This window comes from Perognathus longimembris, chromosome 11, assembly GCF_023159225.1.
Source record: "Perognathus longimembris pacificus isolate PPM17 chromosome 11, ASM2315922v1, whole genome shotgun sequence".
NCBI lineage: Eukaryota > Metazoa > Chordata > Mammalia > Rodentia > Heteromyidae > Perognathus > Perognathus longimembris.
The window spans coordinates 17487384-17504378 of record NC_063171.1 but is presented as its reverse complement, the minus strand read 5'-3'; positions in this window follow the sequence as shown (position 1 = coordinate 17504378).

Genomic DNA, 16995 nt, shown 5'->3' with positions numbered 1-16995 from the left:
ATGTGGAAATCCAATTGCGAGACAATCCACTCCAAGACAATGTTACTGCTACTTTCTCTGGGCAGCCCAATCCTAAAATGTGCCCATTTTCTCCTTCTCTTGCCTAATGCTTGCTGTAATGAGATACTAGTTAGGGCTAATGATATCCCTAAACTGGGGATACATATATAAGGCATATTCTCAGAGCACTTACATTGTTAATCTTTGTATTACCTCTCTGGTTTTCTTCAAGTCTTAGATGAAATTACTCAAGCCAGTTGGCTGCTCTGAAATAAAAATAGCTAGAGTTAGAACCAGAACACAGATTCACCTAACTTAAATGCAAAGTATGCTTTAATGAGTAAGTGTAAGTTCCATATAATAATAAGCAAGATCTCAAAGCCCAGAGTTCAAGCCCCAGTATGGGCACACCAAAATAAAATAAAATAACCAGCAAAATTCCCTAAGTCATACTTTAAGGCTTTTTCCTTTAGGATTGGGACAGATGGGGGAGAATGATGGCACAGGTGACATTGATCAAGATGCATTATACTCATAAGTCATTTGTATGACTACTTAATGATAATAAAAAACTTTTTCCCTGAGCCAGACCCAAAGAAACATGGACTGTATGGTCTCCCTTATTGGGAATAATTAGTACAGGTTTAGGCAAGTCATAGCAGAGCATCACAAGGCCCAATAGCTATACCCTTATGAACACCTAAGATGATGCTAAGTGAAATGAACTCCATGTTATGGAGACAATTGTTATATCACAATTGTAACTACTTTCAAAGTCCCATGTGTATCTATAGCTTCTATTATTGATGATGTTCTTGTATCACCTTCCTGTGGTTGTACCTACACTATCTCTGTAATCTTATCTGAGTATATTGGAAACCGTGTATACTGGTACTGGAACTAGGAAATTGAAAGGGAATACCAAAATTGAGAGACACAGGGTAAAAAAAGACAAACAACTACAAAAGCAATACTTGCAAAACTGTTTGGTGTAAGTGAACTGAACACCTCAGGGGGGGAAAGGGTAAGGGGGAGGGGGGAAGGAGGTATGAGGGACGAGGTAACAAACAGTACAAAAATGTATCCAATGCCTAACGTATGAAACTATAACCTCTTTGTACATCAGTTTGATAATAAAAATTTGAAAAAAATAAGATTAATGAGCTGGGGGGAAATACTCCTCATGTACACTGGCAGTTGCCTAATGTTCTGACATTCTTTTTCCAGGTGATCACAGTGTCTTACTCTCTTTCTGATGGCAAACTTCACTATAAGTTCAGAGAAGCAAATGAAGACAGGAGCAGAAGTTCACCTTCCCTATGAGTTCAAGATTCTCCTAGTGTAGCTTAAGGATCTCTGATTGCTTCTGTCAATAATGCTTGACCCTCTTAACTGATCCTGGGTGTGTGAAATTCCTCATTAAATGATTTTTTTTTTAGTTCTGTGAAAGCATATTTTAAACAATAAAGGGTCCCCATAGTTAAATACAAAAAAAAATCTTTTTCCTCTTAAATGGACTAATAAATGTAGAAACACATATTCTTATGTTCACTGAGGTTCATTGTGCAAAACACATGTGGATTTATAGGCCACTTAGTAAGAGCCAAAGACAATTTTAAATGTTTTTGCTGTTTGGTATACATGAAGTAATCGTGTATTCACCACTATTGTAGAAGTTTCCAGAAAAAGAAGCAATTTTCTTTTTAAAATTGAAAGCCTAAAACATTGCAAATTAAGTAACATTGTAACTTTTATAGCTGATTTAATTTAAAGGATAAGAGAAAACTACTAGGTTATTACCTTTTAAAAATATCTCAGCACAGATTGCACAGCCGTCGCTACAGTAACATTAATTTGTCATGAGAATATTCTGCCAATATGTAACGTGTATTACAACATAGTAATTGATAGTGCAAAATTTTAATGTTGAGCTAAGGTGATTTTAGCAGGTTATAAGATTCGTTTGTGTCTATTTTTTAATAATGAAATTGCATTGGTTATTGAATGAACGGATACAAGTCATTTATATGTCTATTCTAAGTTTATGATGCCATGTCTACATGGGTTCAGATAATGGTGGTGGTATTGAAAGATAATTCCATTAATCTTCTTGAATATTTACTCTTTCATCTGGGTGTACAGGTTATCTTGATTACTGTTTCTGAATTCATTTATGAACCCTATGTTAAGAGCAGGTAAATTATCAATAAGTTTCCCATAACAATTGTGACTGAGCATAACCTACCACTGTTGGTAAGATGTAATAAGCCTCTTTAAAAGTATAGCTCCAGCTTTGTACCAGTCACCAATGCTAATAATCCTAACTACTGAGGAGACTAAGATCTACAAGATCATAGTTTGAAGCTAGCTAAGGCAGAAAAGTCCACAAGATTCTATCTCTTCTTAAACAGCAAAAAGCTAAGCTGGTGTCATAGTTCAAGAGGCAGCACACCAAATATAAGTAAAGCAAGCACAATGAATGTGAAACCCTAAACATCAAACCCTGGTACTTGCCAAAAAACCAAAACCAAATAATTAATTAATTAAAAGCAAAGGTATTGCTCTAATCTCTTTACCCAACAGAGCTTATAGTCTAAAAAGGAAATTTAGACAGAAGGATTTTCTTAAGCAATTTATTTCATTTTATTGTAAAGGTGATGTACAGAGGATTACAGTTATATAAGTAAGGTAACAAGTACATTTCTTTTAGAGCAGTATTACCCTCTCCTTCATTTTCTCCCACTTTGCCTCCCTCCCTGACTCCCCCCTCCCAAGTTGTAAAGTTCAATTCCAACACAGTGTCTAGTGAGTATCACTGTTGCAATGGTTCACCCTTTGACCATAGTTTCTTCCCCAAATCAGATAAACTTATATACAAGACAAAGGATTTTGACAAACCTTTCAGGATAAGACCTTCTAGAAGGTAAGAGCTAAAAACATCCAGGGATAAGCTAAGGAAGATATTACATTTTTTGTTAGCCATTTTGCCAGACTATGGCTCTTGAGGATCATCATGGAGAAACATCAGTCCTTCACTCAAATCGTCTTAAATGTCACTACTGAACACATTCTCTTCTTGGAGATTTAAATGCTGATTTATATTATGTAATAAGATGTGCAAAAATAAGTGTTTTAATTTCATTTAATCTGGTTTTTCTCAAACTTACTCACTTGACAATGAAATCTTTTTTAAAAAGTATGTCACCTCTAAATAGTCTGTATAATTAGCCTTCCATGAACTAATGGGAGATTGAGAGAAAACTCAAGCTCAGCTATTTTCCCCTTATTTATTTAATTTTTATATTCATACATTTAAAACACACTGTACTGGTGAATGGCCTACCAAACGACCTTTCCATAGATAAACTTAGTGTAAGAAAAGCTTAAACACTATGTGGAAGATAGTGAACTGGTAAAACTTGAGTGAAGAGGCCAGAAACCATACCCATGCTAGATACATTTCAATTTATGTTTAGAAACATTTTAAGACTATAATTGTCTTCAAATAGTCTTGTGAATATTCTTATGAATTACAAATACCACAAAGATGAATCTAGAGGAAATTTTCATGGGGGAAAAAAAGGCACATCAGGATAAATTTACATCTATAATCTAGGCTTTGGTGTTTCTAAGTCTTTTCACGTGTTCTTTGTTGAGTTGTGTTAACTGTACTGAGCATGATCTAAAATCACTTACCTTTCACATACAGGATGTTTTTCCACCTTCTTAATGTATCTGCCGATACATAATAGCCACAAGCTATTGCTTATTGTTATGTTATTGTTATGCCCTCAACAACAAACATTTATTACACTTCTGTTGCGATCTGGAACTGGGCATGTCTTAGCCAAGTCCTCTGGCTCATGGTCTGTTAAGACTGCAGCTGCGATACTTGACGGGATATGTCTGACACCTTGAGGCTCAACAGGAGAGGATCCTTTTCCAAGGGCACCCAAGTGGGTTGTTGGCAGGATTTAGTTCCTTGCAACCAGTGGAATGAGGCCTTCAGTTCCTTACCAGTGAAAGATCTCAGTTACATGTGTCTTTTTTCTAAAGTAGTTCAGACATGATAGCTTGTGGGGCTTAAATTCCCCACCTCCCCTCTTTTCCCAGGGAGATGCCAAGTCTCAAATTGTGAGGGACAGTTGGCTCTGCTTCCCCCGCCTGCAGGAGAGGCTAAGCGTGTCCCTATTGGGCTAAGCTGAGCTGAGGTAGGATGCCGAAAACCCCCGGTCCCAATCCCTCTCACGTATAAGAGCAGGCGCAGACAGGAGGATCTTGGGGAGCTGGTCTGATGGACTGCCAGTCTCAAAGGGTTTTATTCAAGGGAGGGGTTTATATAACAGTAATGGCGGGCAGGAAGAGGAGGGACTAACTGGTATTAACGATTGGCTAATGGACTGTCCATCAGGTGATGTAACGGAACTTCCTCTATGGGTGGAGAGCACAGCCCCCCAAGGAATGGGTTTCTGGGGTCTCCACCATTACACACATGGCTGAGCCGAGAGGCGGGGGCTGCTTTGCTTCTCTTCCGGTTGAAGCCGGAAGGTGGGAGTGGCCACCCCCCATACCCGCCCCAGGGCTGGGGGAAGGGCAGCATCTCAGGATCGGTCCCATTGCCCCTCCCCCTTCAAGGCCAAGCTGAATCCCAACAATAGCTGGTTTTCACCAGTGTGAGGAAGGCGGGGGGAGGAGGACAAGATGAAACCAGTGTCTTTGTATCCTCTTCATAAAGTGACATCTGTCAGCATTCCATTTGCTAGGGTCAGGTGGCTAAACCCAGCCCCATATTTCAGGGGAGTGGTTTACTCCAAGATGTTAATAGCAGGAAGTGGGTGCAATTGGCAGTCATCTTAAAGCCTTCCTATCACACCTATTAACAAGCAGTGCCTGGGGTGGAAATCAAATGGGTCTGGTACTTTGGGATATTTTGACAGTTGTCTGATTCTGAATTTTTAAAGTGTGCACTGATGCTTAATTACAATATTGAGCAAGAGAGCCTATTTATTTAGAAAGAAAACTTAGATAAAGGCTGGGAGCATGGCTCAAGTAGTAGAGTGCCTGTCTGGCAAGCACAAGGCCCCGAGTTCAAATCCCTGAACTGACAAAAAAAAAAAAGCTTCAATAATCTTGGATAGGCAGGAGCGCAAGTCTAAGTAAGGGTGAGTACAGGGTGAACACAAGAATGGAGTTCACAGGTTATAGCTGTGGAACTGGTGGAATCCTGAATAGAGTCAATTTTATCTTGATGTGCTAAAAACGGGAGTCGTATATCTAGATTGTACTGATTGCAGTACTGAAAGTTAACATTTGGTACATCTTCAGCCATCTTTGGGGTACAGATATGAGCTATGTACTTAAATGGACAGGGAGCTAGAGGGCAGAAGGAAAGGTAGACAAACGTACTGAATAGTCTTAATCAAGGTACAGTCTGGTTGATGATTATTTCAGTCCTTATTTTGGGAAGGATTCTGGGGAGATTGTTATTGCTGCCACCATTGGTCAGGATAAACAAACCTAGTGGGCACTCTGCCCTGAGGAAGTTTTTTTTTTTTTTTTTTGCCAGTCCTGGGGCTTGGACTCACAGCCTGATCACTGTCCCTGCTTCTTTTTGCTCAAGGCTAGCACTCTGCCACTTGAGCCACAGCGTCATTTCTGGCCGTTTTCTGTATATGTGGTGCTGGAGAATTGAACTCAGGGCTTCATGTATAAGAGGCAAGCACTCTTGCCAGTAGGCCATATCCCCAGCCAAGACCTGAGGAAGTTCTATTCTTCATTAGAGGTAGCTATAAAGTTGTTATCCATCCCCCCTTCTTACAAATCTCAGGTGAAATCTCAGGTGATTTCAAAGTGACTGCAAAATTATTTGCAGCAGAGACACATACCAAATTCAGGAAGGGATGCCAAGTGTTTCTCCTGCCTTCAGTTAATTTATGAGCCAAAGTAATCTGCAAAAAGCAACTTTTAAGCATCTCTTATCCTTATTTCACCATTCAAGTTCCATCTCTTCACATCAACAATTAGAATGGATAAGTTAGAAATTCTCAGCCAGGCCTGGTGATTCGGGCCTGGAATCTAAACACTTAGGAAATTAAAGAAGGCTGATATGAAACTCAGGCCAATCTGAGTTCCATAGCAAGACCCTGCCTTCAAAACAAAACAAAACAAAAATCTGCAAAGTTGGGTAATAAGTCCTCAGGAAACATCTTGTGTATGAGAACAAGACATTGAACACATTCCTGCAGTCTACTGATTAACCGTACCTGGAACGAAGGACCAAGCCTAATTAGCTGAAAAGTCTAGAAGTTTCTTCAGAGGCAGTCCCAGTGGTCTTTTTTTTTGGGGGGGGGGGGAAGCATTTGAGTACATTGAATAAATGCTTTGTAACCAGAAGCAACATGAAGCCAGGTGGTGTGGTGCACACCAGAAATCCCAAAGGAGGCTGAAGGAGGAAGATAGAAATTGCAAAGGCATTCTGGTTTACATGGTATCCATTCCTGGGATTCATAGTGTCACTTTCTCTCAAAAGAAAAACAAAACAAAAGCAAACCAGCATCCTGATGAGGGAGCAAGTCTGCACCCAGACATGGGAAATGAGTAAGGACTAAAGAGCGTTTAGACAGAAAGGAACTTGGGGAGGGCCTCCTATGAACCCTCTTTGCATCCTATCCCAGTAGGGAAGAAAAAAGCAAAAACAAAGGCCTGTTTGTATTTCCCTTTTGGGAACAAGAGATGATCCTCTGATATGGCAAAGGGTGCCATATAGTGGTATGTGGACCCAGGATCCTTTTCTCAGGGTGGAATTTCTGCTGCCCAGCTCTGTCTATGGAGAATGATCTCAAAGGACAAGACAATAGAGACCTTGTATCACTAAAACCCATGTTGTGTCCTCTCATCGGTAGGTGGGGTTGGCTGTCATTCAGGTCTTTTGCCCTGTCTCATGCACACTGACTTTTAAATGCACACTGGGTCATTTCACTTTTGGATTACTTTAATCATGTGTAACTAAACAGTAGGAAATTTCCCTATGATAAAGTCAGGAAAAACTGGGCTTCAAAAATGAACTCAAGGATGTCATCCCTGGGGATGGGGGATGCAGTCAGGAATCCAAGGTATATCCTAAAAAATTAAGAAGAGTGAGGGAAGGCGTGAGTAGGGGAGGGATAGATGAGAATGTTGAAAGGGGTGACATTGATCTAAATATATTGTATTCATAAACTGCTTTGTACAACTTCTTAAAGATAAAGAAATGTACTCATTACCTTATATAATTTCAACCCCTCTGCACATCACCACCTTTATAATAAAATTAAAATAAAGAAAATAGAAGAAAAATTAAAAAACACTATTTCACTCTTAATACAAATCTTTAGTATATCTGGATTAAATTCTATATGTATCTGAGATTTTAATAAATCCTATGTAGTATGAAATTCAAAAAAAAAAAAAGAATGTCATCCTGGCACAGAAATGGAAACATATGGCAATTTCGTTGGGAACCACAGAATTGGAAATCTTCACAGAGAAAGGAGATTGGGAGGCAAGCTGAGGTCTCCTCAGATATCACAACCCAGCTGAGCCTGTGAACAGTCTATCCCATCACAGGGCTTGGAGCAACACTCTGGAGGAAGAACAAGAGCAGGTTCCCCTCTGGCTGTGCTAGTCGGGCTTAGCCCGACTGTGGGGACACTTGGGCCGGTAAACTTATTCCTCATTTGCATCCATGTAAGGAGACCCAAGTAACTAGCAAGAGTACCTGGAAGAGACCAAACAAGGGTAGAGATAGAAGATGTGGAAAAAACATGAACCAAGGTCAGGCCAACTTAATTAGAGGTGCAGACACCCAGCAGCCAATCAGACCCAAGCCATCTTAATAATACCAGTAATATAATGCGCTGGAAAGTGGGTCTTGAATAAATTGAAATGGGCAGAAGCAGACCTCCCCTATCGTTAGGTGTGAGAGGGGTGATGAAATCTTGGTTTCTCCACGGAGGCAGGTACAGGTCCCACAACCTGATGTCTCAAGATGTTCCTGTTAGCAGACAGTTTCAACTTTGTACCCATTGAGAAAAAGGGAGGGCCCGGGGCCACTAACTGCTTCTTCTTCCCTTCACCAGGGGTCCCCTCGCCCTTGCCCATCTATTTCCCGATGGCCACCCTGTGGCATCACATGGCACTCAGAGGGGTCCCACGGCACGCCAAGGGTGATGAGGTCAGCAGACAGTTGCCCCTGTGGCCAAGATTCTAGAACTCCTTGGCTGGTATTTACTGGGCGTCCTCACGGAGAGTACAGGTAGTCTTGATTTGCTGCGGCAGCGATGAGCAGTTGGTACACACAAGACTGCTGCTTCCGTCCCGCCACGGCTCCCCAGGAACCCACGGAGGGCTGCAAGGCCACGCTGGCTCCAGGCGAGGATGACGAGCTAGCAGAGGAGGTCCCACTGGATTCTTCATCCGATCTCAGTGTGGATTCAGGGGAGATTAGGGATCAGCAGGAGGTCCAAGTGACGATCAACTATCCGGCCTTCCAAAGGAACCGCAAACCAGAAGACCAAAGCCCAGGGGCAGCCGGAAAGGACGTGAACAGTCACCCCAGAGTCATCTTACTCAGAAATCTCCAGGTGACCACGGAGAACGACGTGCTCAAATCCATTAGCTGGAACGAGGAAGACGACATTAGGACCATCAAGGAAAAACTCTACAAGAAGGCGATTCTCCAGAAGGGCACCGACAAGATTTCATTCCCTCACATCAAAGGAAATCCTCTGGACCACATCGGCGAATGAGTCCTCTAACAGTGTCGATGAGGAGGACTTGTAAAAAAATCAACATTTTCCGAAAATGAACCCATTTTTTTGATCTTAACAAAAGAAAGCCAAGAACTCCTATTGGTAAATAAACTGAGATTTTTCCAGTCTGTATTGTATGGAAGCTTCTGTTCACGTGTCATTGGTTTTAACAAATCTTGGTGGCCTTTTTTTTTTAAGTTGCTAATTTTTTTTTCATTTTTAGATTTATCTCTCGTGAAATAAGATCGTGTTGACACACAATGGAAGTTAATGTAGAAGAGTTAAGTGGATCCTTATGTAAAAGCATATGGATTGGTGTGTGTGTGTGTGTGTGTGTGTGTGTATGTATGTGTCTATGTGTGTGTTCTGGGATTTGAACTCAAGACCTGTGTGCTCTTCCTTGGCTTTCTTGTTCACGGCTGGTACTCCACCCTTTGAGCCATACTTCAGGCCACTAGTCTTTGATTTTATCGAGCGGATCTTTACATACTCGGCAATGTTTGCTTGTTTGTTTAACTAGGCACCGTTGAGGGCAACCCCATGAAGCCTGGTCCTGAGGGAGGCTTAGAAATGCATAGGCCGCTGAGGCAAGATGGCGGCGGATCCATCCACCAACGGCCACTTGCTGAGGCTGGTGGTGGGGCAAGGCAGAGGACAAAGGCCTCCTCGGGGAGACCAGTGACGCAATCAACAGTCGCCTGGCTTTGTGATACCTTTCCTCAGAGAAGTGAGCAGTTTTGTCCTTTTCACTTCTATAGTAAACATCCTTGTCCTTTTGACTCCTAAATCTTGACTTTTCATCGGATCAAACTGTAATAACCAGTGGGACGGGAAGTCCCGCCCCATGCCTCTTTCACTGCCACGGTGGTACTTGTAAGTGGACCCAGCTACTGGAGGGGGTGAGGGTGTCAGAGGGCCAGGATGGATATATAGGCTGCCTTAGGAGGGAAGAGGAGTGGGAGGAGAGAGGAAAGTGGGTGGTGCCTACCAGAGGAGTGGAGTGAGGGGGAGCTCAAAGCCTGAGGCCTGCCGAGGAAGCCTGAGGCCTATCAACAGGCCTAGGGCCTGCAGAGAGACCTAGAGGTCTAGAGGCCTGAGGTCTAGGGCCGGAGGAGACGTGAGGCCTGCAGGAAGGAGGAATAAAAGGAAGCTTGCTCCTCTGGAGGTTTGGAGGTTGAAGCTGTTGGAGGTTAAGGAGTGGGAGTTTGGAGGTCAGGACGGGTCTGGGTTCTGGGTAACTAGCCCAGGATAAGGCAGTCGCAGGACAGTATTTGGAGGTGGAGGGCTGTTCTGGTTCTGTGTTTTAGGTTGTAAATAAAGCTCCTTTGTAAATAAAACCCCTTCTCACTTTTAGTTGTGCCTCCGTGGATTTTTCTCCCTCTCAGGGACAGGGATTATACTGACCTGCCAGTTGCCAAGAGGTGAATAAATCTCTGTCTCTGCCTCTCTCTCTCCCTCCCCCCTCCTCTCCCTTCCCCCTCTCCCCCCTCCCACCTCCTCCTCTCCTCTTTCCTTGTCCCTCTTTCTCCTCTTTCTCTCTCTCCATCCAGTTTCTCAATTCTTTGGTTGAGAAGACAGACCTGAATCCTGGAACTATCAATCAAACAGAAGACCCTGGCTCCTGAGCAGGAAGTGTCACCACACATTAATCAGGTATCTTGAGACAGGATATTGCTGTGCTAGGAAGCTTCTGAGGGCTTCTACCCCAAATGCAGCAGTCTTTCTATGAAACCCACCTGAAAGTCAAGTTGCCCACCTAGCACAGGATATGACATCTCCTGACTCAAGAGACAGGCCATTCCAACCACTGGAAAGAGGAAGGAGGAGGCCCTGATTCTTAGAAGTAACAATCACTAGAAACTTTGATACCCATTCTAAAACAAAAATCCTCCTTAATCAGAGCAATAATCAAAACCACCCTTAGTATAGATACAAAGTAGTATAACATCCAATTTCATGAGCCCAGCAGCACTTTTCCCATAGGATGGGAGCAATTAGAAAAGCTATGTAGCTGCTGCTTCCTGTGCAATGTCCCCCTCATCCTGGATGCATTAGGCCATTGTTGGCTGCTCAGTCTCTGGTAACATTCAGTGCCTCTTTCCAGTTCTGTGACTTATAGTTTCTATGAGTTTGAATCTAGAGCTTTTTGGCCAGGAGGTTGTAGTTCAGGATGAGTTGGGAGGGTTGACTCAAGACATTAGCAAGGCCTGTAGGCATCTGAAAGCTTGAATCAAGCACATGCACTGCTGTTGCAGGCATGCCTGGGGTCCTTACCACCTGGAGAGCTTGAGTGTCCTCCTGTTTTGTCATCTGGCTTCCTCTAGAGTGAGTGAGCCAGAACAAGAAGTGAGGAGGAAGCCACAACGTCTTTTATGATTTAATCTGGAAAAGATATACACTGCCACTTCTGCCATATGTTGCTCATTAGGTTTGAGTCATTAGGTCCAACACACACATAAAGGGAGGGGAATTAAGCTTCATTTATTAGATGGCAGAGTATAAAATAATTGTTGGCTATAACTTAAAAACCATCCCAGCTGTCTAAGTGAAAATATTTCTTAGTGAAATGAGCCAAAGTTCTTGTAGTCTACTGAAAAGTAGAATGGCTGCAGGTAAGAATAATGTACTGTATATGTATATATATGTATATATACACATCTGTGTGCATATGTATATATATATCACACCCACACATTTATATATGAGATAGAAGAAAGGATTTGGATTGTTTTCACCACCAAGAAATGGTGTTTCAGAAGGTAAATGAATAAATCAAAACAAAAAATTCATCTTTCTAAATATAAACAGTTCTTGATTTTATTTAGAAAACTAATATAAGACAAAAATGTATCTGCTTTTCTTCATTGACAAATTATTTACAAATGTTAAAAATTAATGACATGCCCAACAGTTTGAATATGTGCAAATATTATTTCCATCAAATAGTAAAATAGCAAATATTAGCTTAGTAACTCCATGGAAATATTGAAGAAAGAATACATGAAACCTATGCCTTCTAATTTGTCAGTGTTTATAGTAGTTTGCTCTTAAGGGCGGAATGAATCAAAATATAGTATTTTAAAAGTCTAGTATCTAAAACCTTTTTCCAACATCATTCTCTTACGCTGATTTTCAACAAGGCATGTGAGAATTAGTACAGATGAACAGAGGTGGCATAAAAACAAATTCTAACACTAAAATGAGTTTACATTAAATTGCAGCTCCCTATTTTTTGAAAGTTCCTAGTGGAGATACTGGTCTTTATGCCCTTTATGCCCTTCTGAGATGGATCACAACATTCAAATGAATAAACAGTGGTTAAAAAAAAAAAGTTGAGGGCCTGGGGATATAGCCTAGTGGCAAGAGTGCCTGCCTCGGATACACGAGGCCCTAGGTTCGATTCCCCAGCACCACATATACAGAAAACGGCCAGAAGCGGCGCTGTGGCTCAGGTGGCAGAGTGCTAGCCTTGAGCGGGAAGAAGCCAGGGACAGTGCTCAGGCCCTGAGTCCAAGGCCCAGGACTGGCCAAAAAAAAAAAAAAGTTGAAAATCTTTGATCTCACCTTTTCCTCCTTCTGGAGTCACCCTCTGTTATGACTGCGATGTCTTAGACAGCCTTGAATATAGTTAGTCTTCCCAAGGGCAAAGGAAGCGTCTTTTCTTAGTGCAAGTATTTTGAGGACATATCTACCTCTAAAAAGGGTCGGTAATGAGTATATATGTTTTTGTTTGCTATAGCTGCTTAGGAGTTAATCTTGGCTTTTCTTGGTACAATAATGTGCAAGCTCATCCTACTACAGTGCTAACAGTAGTTTAAATCAGGAATGTGATGACCTTCCTCTCCCTCCTTTCCAACTGTTTGTAGTTCAAATGATTAAGTCTGGGAGAGAAAGGGCATGTAGACTCTACTCTCTGCTTTAAACTGCTATGCCCAAACGAACAATTTACATGTAGTCCTCAGTCAATATTTGTTGAGTGAATCTTGTCTGCCATTTACAGACAAGATTGATTGGCTAACATGAAGATAGACATAGTAAAAATCTACTGACCAAAGTTTAGTTTCTTTAGGGCTGTAATTGAATTACCTGCTATCAGGATCCTGAAAATTACTGATGAGGAAATGAGAATGGCCAAGAGACATATGAAAAAGTGCTCTACATCACTGGCCATAAAAGAAATACAAATCAAAACAACATTGAGATTCTATCTCACCCCTGTAAGAATGTCCTATATCAAGAAAACTAACAATGACAAATGTTGGAGGGGATGTGGCCAAAAGGGAACCCTACTTCATTGTTGGTGGGAATGTAAACTGGTTCAGCCACTCTGGAAAACAGTATGGAGATTCCTCAGAAGGCTAAACATAGAGCTCCCCTATGACCCAGCAGCCCCACTTTTGGGCATCTACCCAAAAGACCACAAACAAGAACACACTAAAACCACCAGCACAACAATGTTCATCGCAGTACAATTTGTCATAGCTAGAATTTGGAACCAACCCAGATCCCCCTCAGTAGATGAATGGATCAGGAAAATGTGGTACATATACACAATGGAATTTTATGCCTCCATCAGAAAGAATGACATTGCCCCATTTGTAAGGAAATGGAAGGACTTGGAAAAAATTATACTAAGTGAAGTGAGCCAGACCCTATGGTCAGACTCTATGGTCTCCCTCATAGGGAATAATTAGCACAGGTTTAGGCTAGTCACAGCAGAGGATCACAAGAGCCCAATAGCTATACCCTTATGAACACAAAAGATGATGCTAAGTGAAATGAACTCCATGTTATGGAAACAACTGTTATATCACTGTTGTAATTACATTCAACATGCGATGTGAAACTGTAGCTTCTATTATTGATGATCCTCTTGTATGCCCTTCCTGTGGTCATACCTTCACTATCTCTGTATCTTATCTGAGTACATTGGAAACTATATATAGAGGTATTAGAACTAGGAAACTGTAAGGGAATACCAAAATCGAGAGACACAGGGTAAAAAAGACAAAGGATTACAAAAGCAATACTTGCAAAACTGTTTAGTGTAAATCTACTGAACAACTCTTGGGGGGAAAGGGAAAGGGGGAGAAGGGAGGGGGGAATGAGGGAGGAGATAACAAACAGTACAAGAAATGTATCCAATGCCTAAAGTATGAAACTGTTACCACTCTGTATATCAGTTTGACAATAAAAAGAAAAGAAAGAAGAGAAAAAAAAGTTGCTCTTAAGACACAGAAATGTTTGCAGTCTCTAAAAAGTATAATATTCAAGGCCAAAATGTAAACAAACAACCCCATTCCAGGATAAAAACAAAACAAAAAACAGACTGTTGGGAAAATAAAATTCTTCCTTCTAGTCAAACTTTTCAAAACACAAATCTACTATCAAAATGTAAATGTTTCTTAAATATACATATGTTTTTCTCAGTTATGAGAGATAATATTGAAATACAATTTGCATTTTGTAAAACCTATATGAAAAGTTGATATTCTCACTGATATTCAGAGAAAACTTTTCATCTTTTTTTCAATGTTATTTTCATATCACATGGAAACTACTCTCCATTAGTATTTAAAACTTTGGTTCTCTGGGGAGATTATTTACACCACCAAGGAATAACTTCTTTTTAAAAACACTAGCTTTATCACAACCCAAATAGTTACAAATTATGTTTTCTACTGTATTTCTGTTTTCTGGTGTTCATTTCTGCTTTTCACCTCTTTCCATATTTATAGTACACATAAATTATTTAGAAATCCCTTATGAATCCACAATGGGACATTTTCCCCTGCATTTAATTAGTATTTCCTGTCACATCAGTATTTTTTTCCTGTGGCATAAAACTTTAAAATTTTTTATTTTTTATATTTGATGTTGTGTTTTAACAAGAGAATTGATGGGTTCTGCAGATCTGCCTTCAAGGCCAGGGCCAGAGCAGCTGTTTTCATCATGGCCCTTGATCAAATCTACCTTCTAATTTCTTTTAAAAATGTAATACCAAATCTCTTGGAAAACTGTGGGAGCCAAATAAAGAAATCTACTTCCCTTACAGAAACAACCTTTTCCTGGAGTGACTGCCATTATTTATAGGTGGGTGTTTTTTTGGTTAAGTTGACTTTGCCAGTGCACACAGCAGAGAATCTCATCAGGATCCTTCCTGGGCATTTCTTCTGCCTCTTGATCCACAGAATCTTTTCCTTTCAGTAAATATTTGGATGTTCCCAAGCGAACTCATTCAACCAGGCTTTATTTTTGCATTGGGGTTATCCAAGGAGTGTTGTGTTGTTGTATGAATTACATTGTTTTGTTCCTTTTCCTCCTCCAAAACACCTTCCGGAAATAAACATTAAATAAAGATAGAATCTGGAGGAAGGGGATGTATTCAGAATATCACTTTGGTTCTAGTAAAATTGAAAAACAAGGCAGGATCTGTGGTGGGAAAACAGGATGATTCTTAAGAAAGGGAAGGCTTGCATTATGAGGTTGTCTCATTGAGATGGTTACTGGCAAGTCTATGAGCCTCCTTTTTCATTACCAGCTTTATTGAGGTATTCAGCAACATTCAAAAAGCTGAATATATTTACTGTAAATTTGTTTTAATAAGTGACTTTCTGATATTTTATTTTTGTGCTGGTAGTGGGGATTGAACTCAGGGCCTCACCTTTCCTTTAGCTTTTTTGCTCAAGACTGGCACTGTCACTTGAAACATACCTCGACTTCCAGATTTTTGTTAATTATTTGGAGATAAGAGTCCCACAAATTTGTCTGGTTGGATTGGCAGACTAAACAGCACTGGTTGGTTTAAAGATGTTGACTCCTATCTTTGATGTGACAGAGGCGTGAGAAATGGGAATGATTTCATTTGTTCTAATTCTTTGAGAACAAAGAAACAAAGCTCTAAGTGCAGCTCTCTCTTTCCTGCTCTAAGGGAGGAGTGGTGTGATTCTCTGGGGGGCAGCCTGTAGACTGGCCTGTCTACTTGCTCTGTCTGAATGGCCTCCTCTGCCCTGCTCCTGGTTGCTGCAGGACCAGAGCTGACCTTAGGCAGGAGGGGAGGCTTATGGCAATAAGGCCCTCCAGTCCCTAGTGAGTGGTTGAATGGACAAATTTTTATTACAACTAAATAAATAATTCTTTGTTTAAATCTACCAGCCTAATAGTAAAGGAACCAAGTAACAGGCTAGGAGTAGATTGACAAAAGAGAAGAACATTAAGGAATGAAAGGTTCTTTAGTCTGTTCATCTGTTCAGTGGGTTTTAGGACAGTTCAGTTGTACTGCAGTGTGGAGCTCCTGTAATCACCACCACCTCACCCCCCACTTCTGTGCTCAAGGCCTTCCAGGGCAAGCATTTGTATCTTCACAAGTTTGCATGCTGAAACCCTCACTGCCAAGAGGTGGTGGCATTGAATTGGGGCCTTCAGAAAGTGATTGGGTATGGTTTCATGCCCTTATAAGAGGCTTGAAAAATACCCTGCCTTTCCGTCATGTGAGGATCTAGAAAGATGGCACTGACTATGAACCAGAAAGCCCCACATCTACTGGGGTCTGAACTTGGACTTTTCAGTCTCCAGAACTGTAAAGAATAAATTTCTGGTGTTTATAAATTACCCAGTTTATGGCACATATAAGCCTGCCTGTTCTTTCAGATGTCTGCTAATGCTTCCATAAAGATCTCCCCCCTCAGCTACCTCCCCTCCTCTGCCCTTGGGTGACACATTGTAAGTTGGTGCATTCATTTTCTGTAGCAAGTTATCATCAATTACTTACTCTAATATATCAGAAATGTATTTTCTCACAGTTCTGGAGGTCAGAAGTTCAAAATCAAGGCAGGAAGCAGCGTTGTAGTCTCTTTAAAGGCTCTAGGGAAGAATTTCCTCTGACTCACCCATCTGCTGGTGGCACCAATTTCCCTTGGTTTGTGGCAGCATTAACTTGAATGTCTGCCCCTGTCTTTCTGTGGCCTTCCTTTCTCTCTTCTCCCTTCTGTGTCAAATCTTTCTGTTTTTGTCTCATAAGTTCACTTGCCATGGGATTTAGGACCTACTTAAATCCACTAAGATGATCTTGAAATCATCCCTAGTCTGGACATATTAGAAGTTGGAAACTTTTAGGAATGGAGCCTTAAAGGGGATGTCTTTAGGTCACTGGAGATGTGCCCTTGGCTCGTTGTGGTCTCTACTTCTCTCCTACTTCCTGGCATGT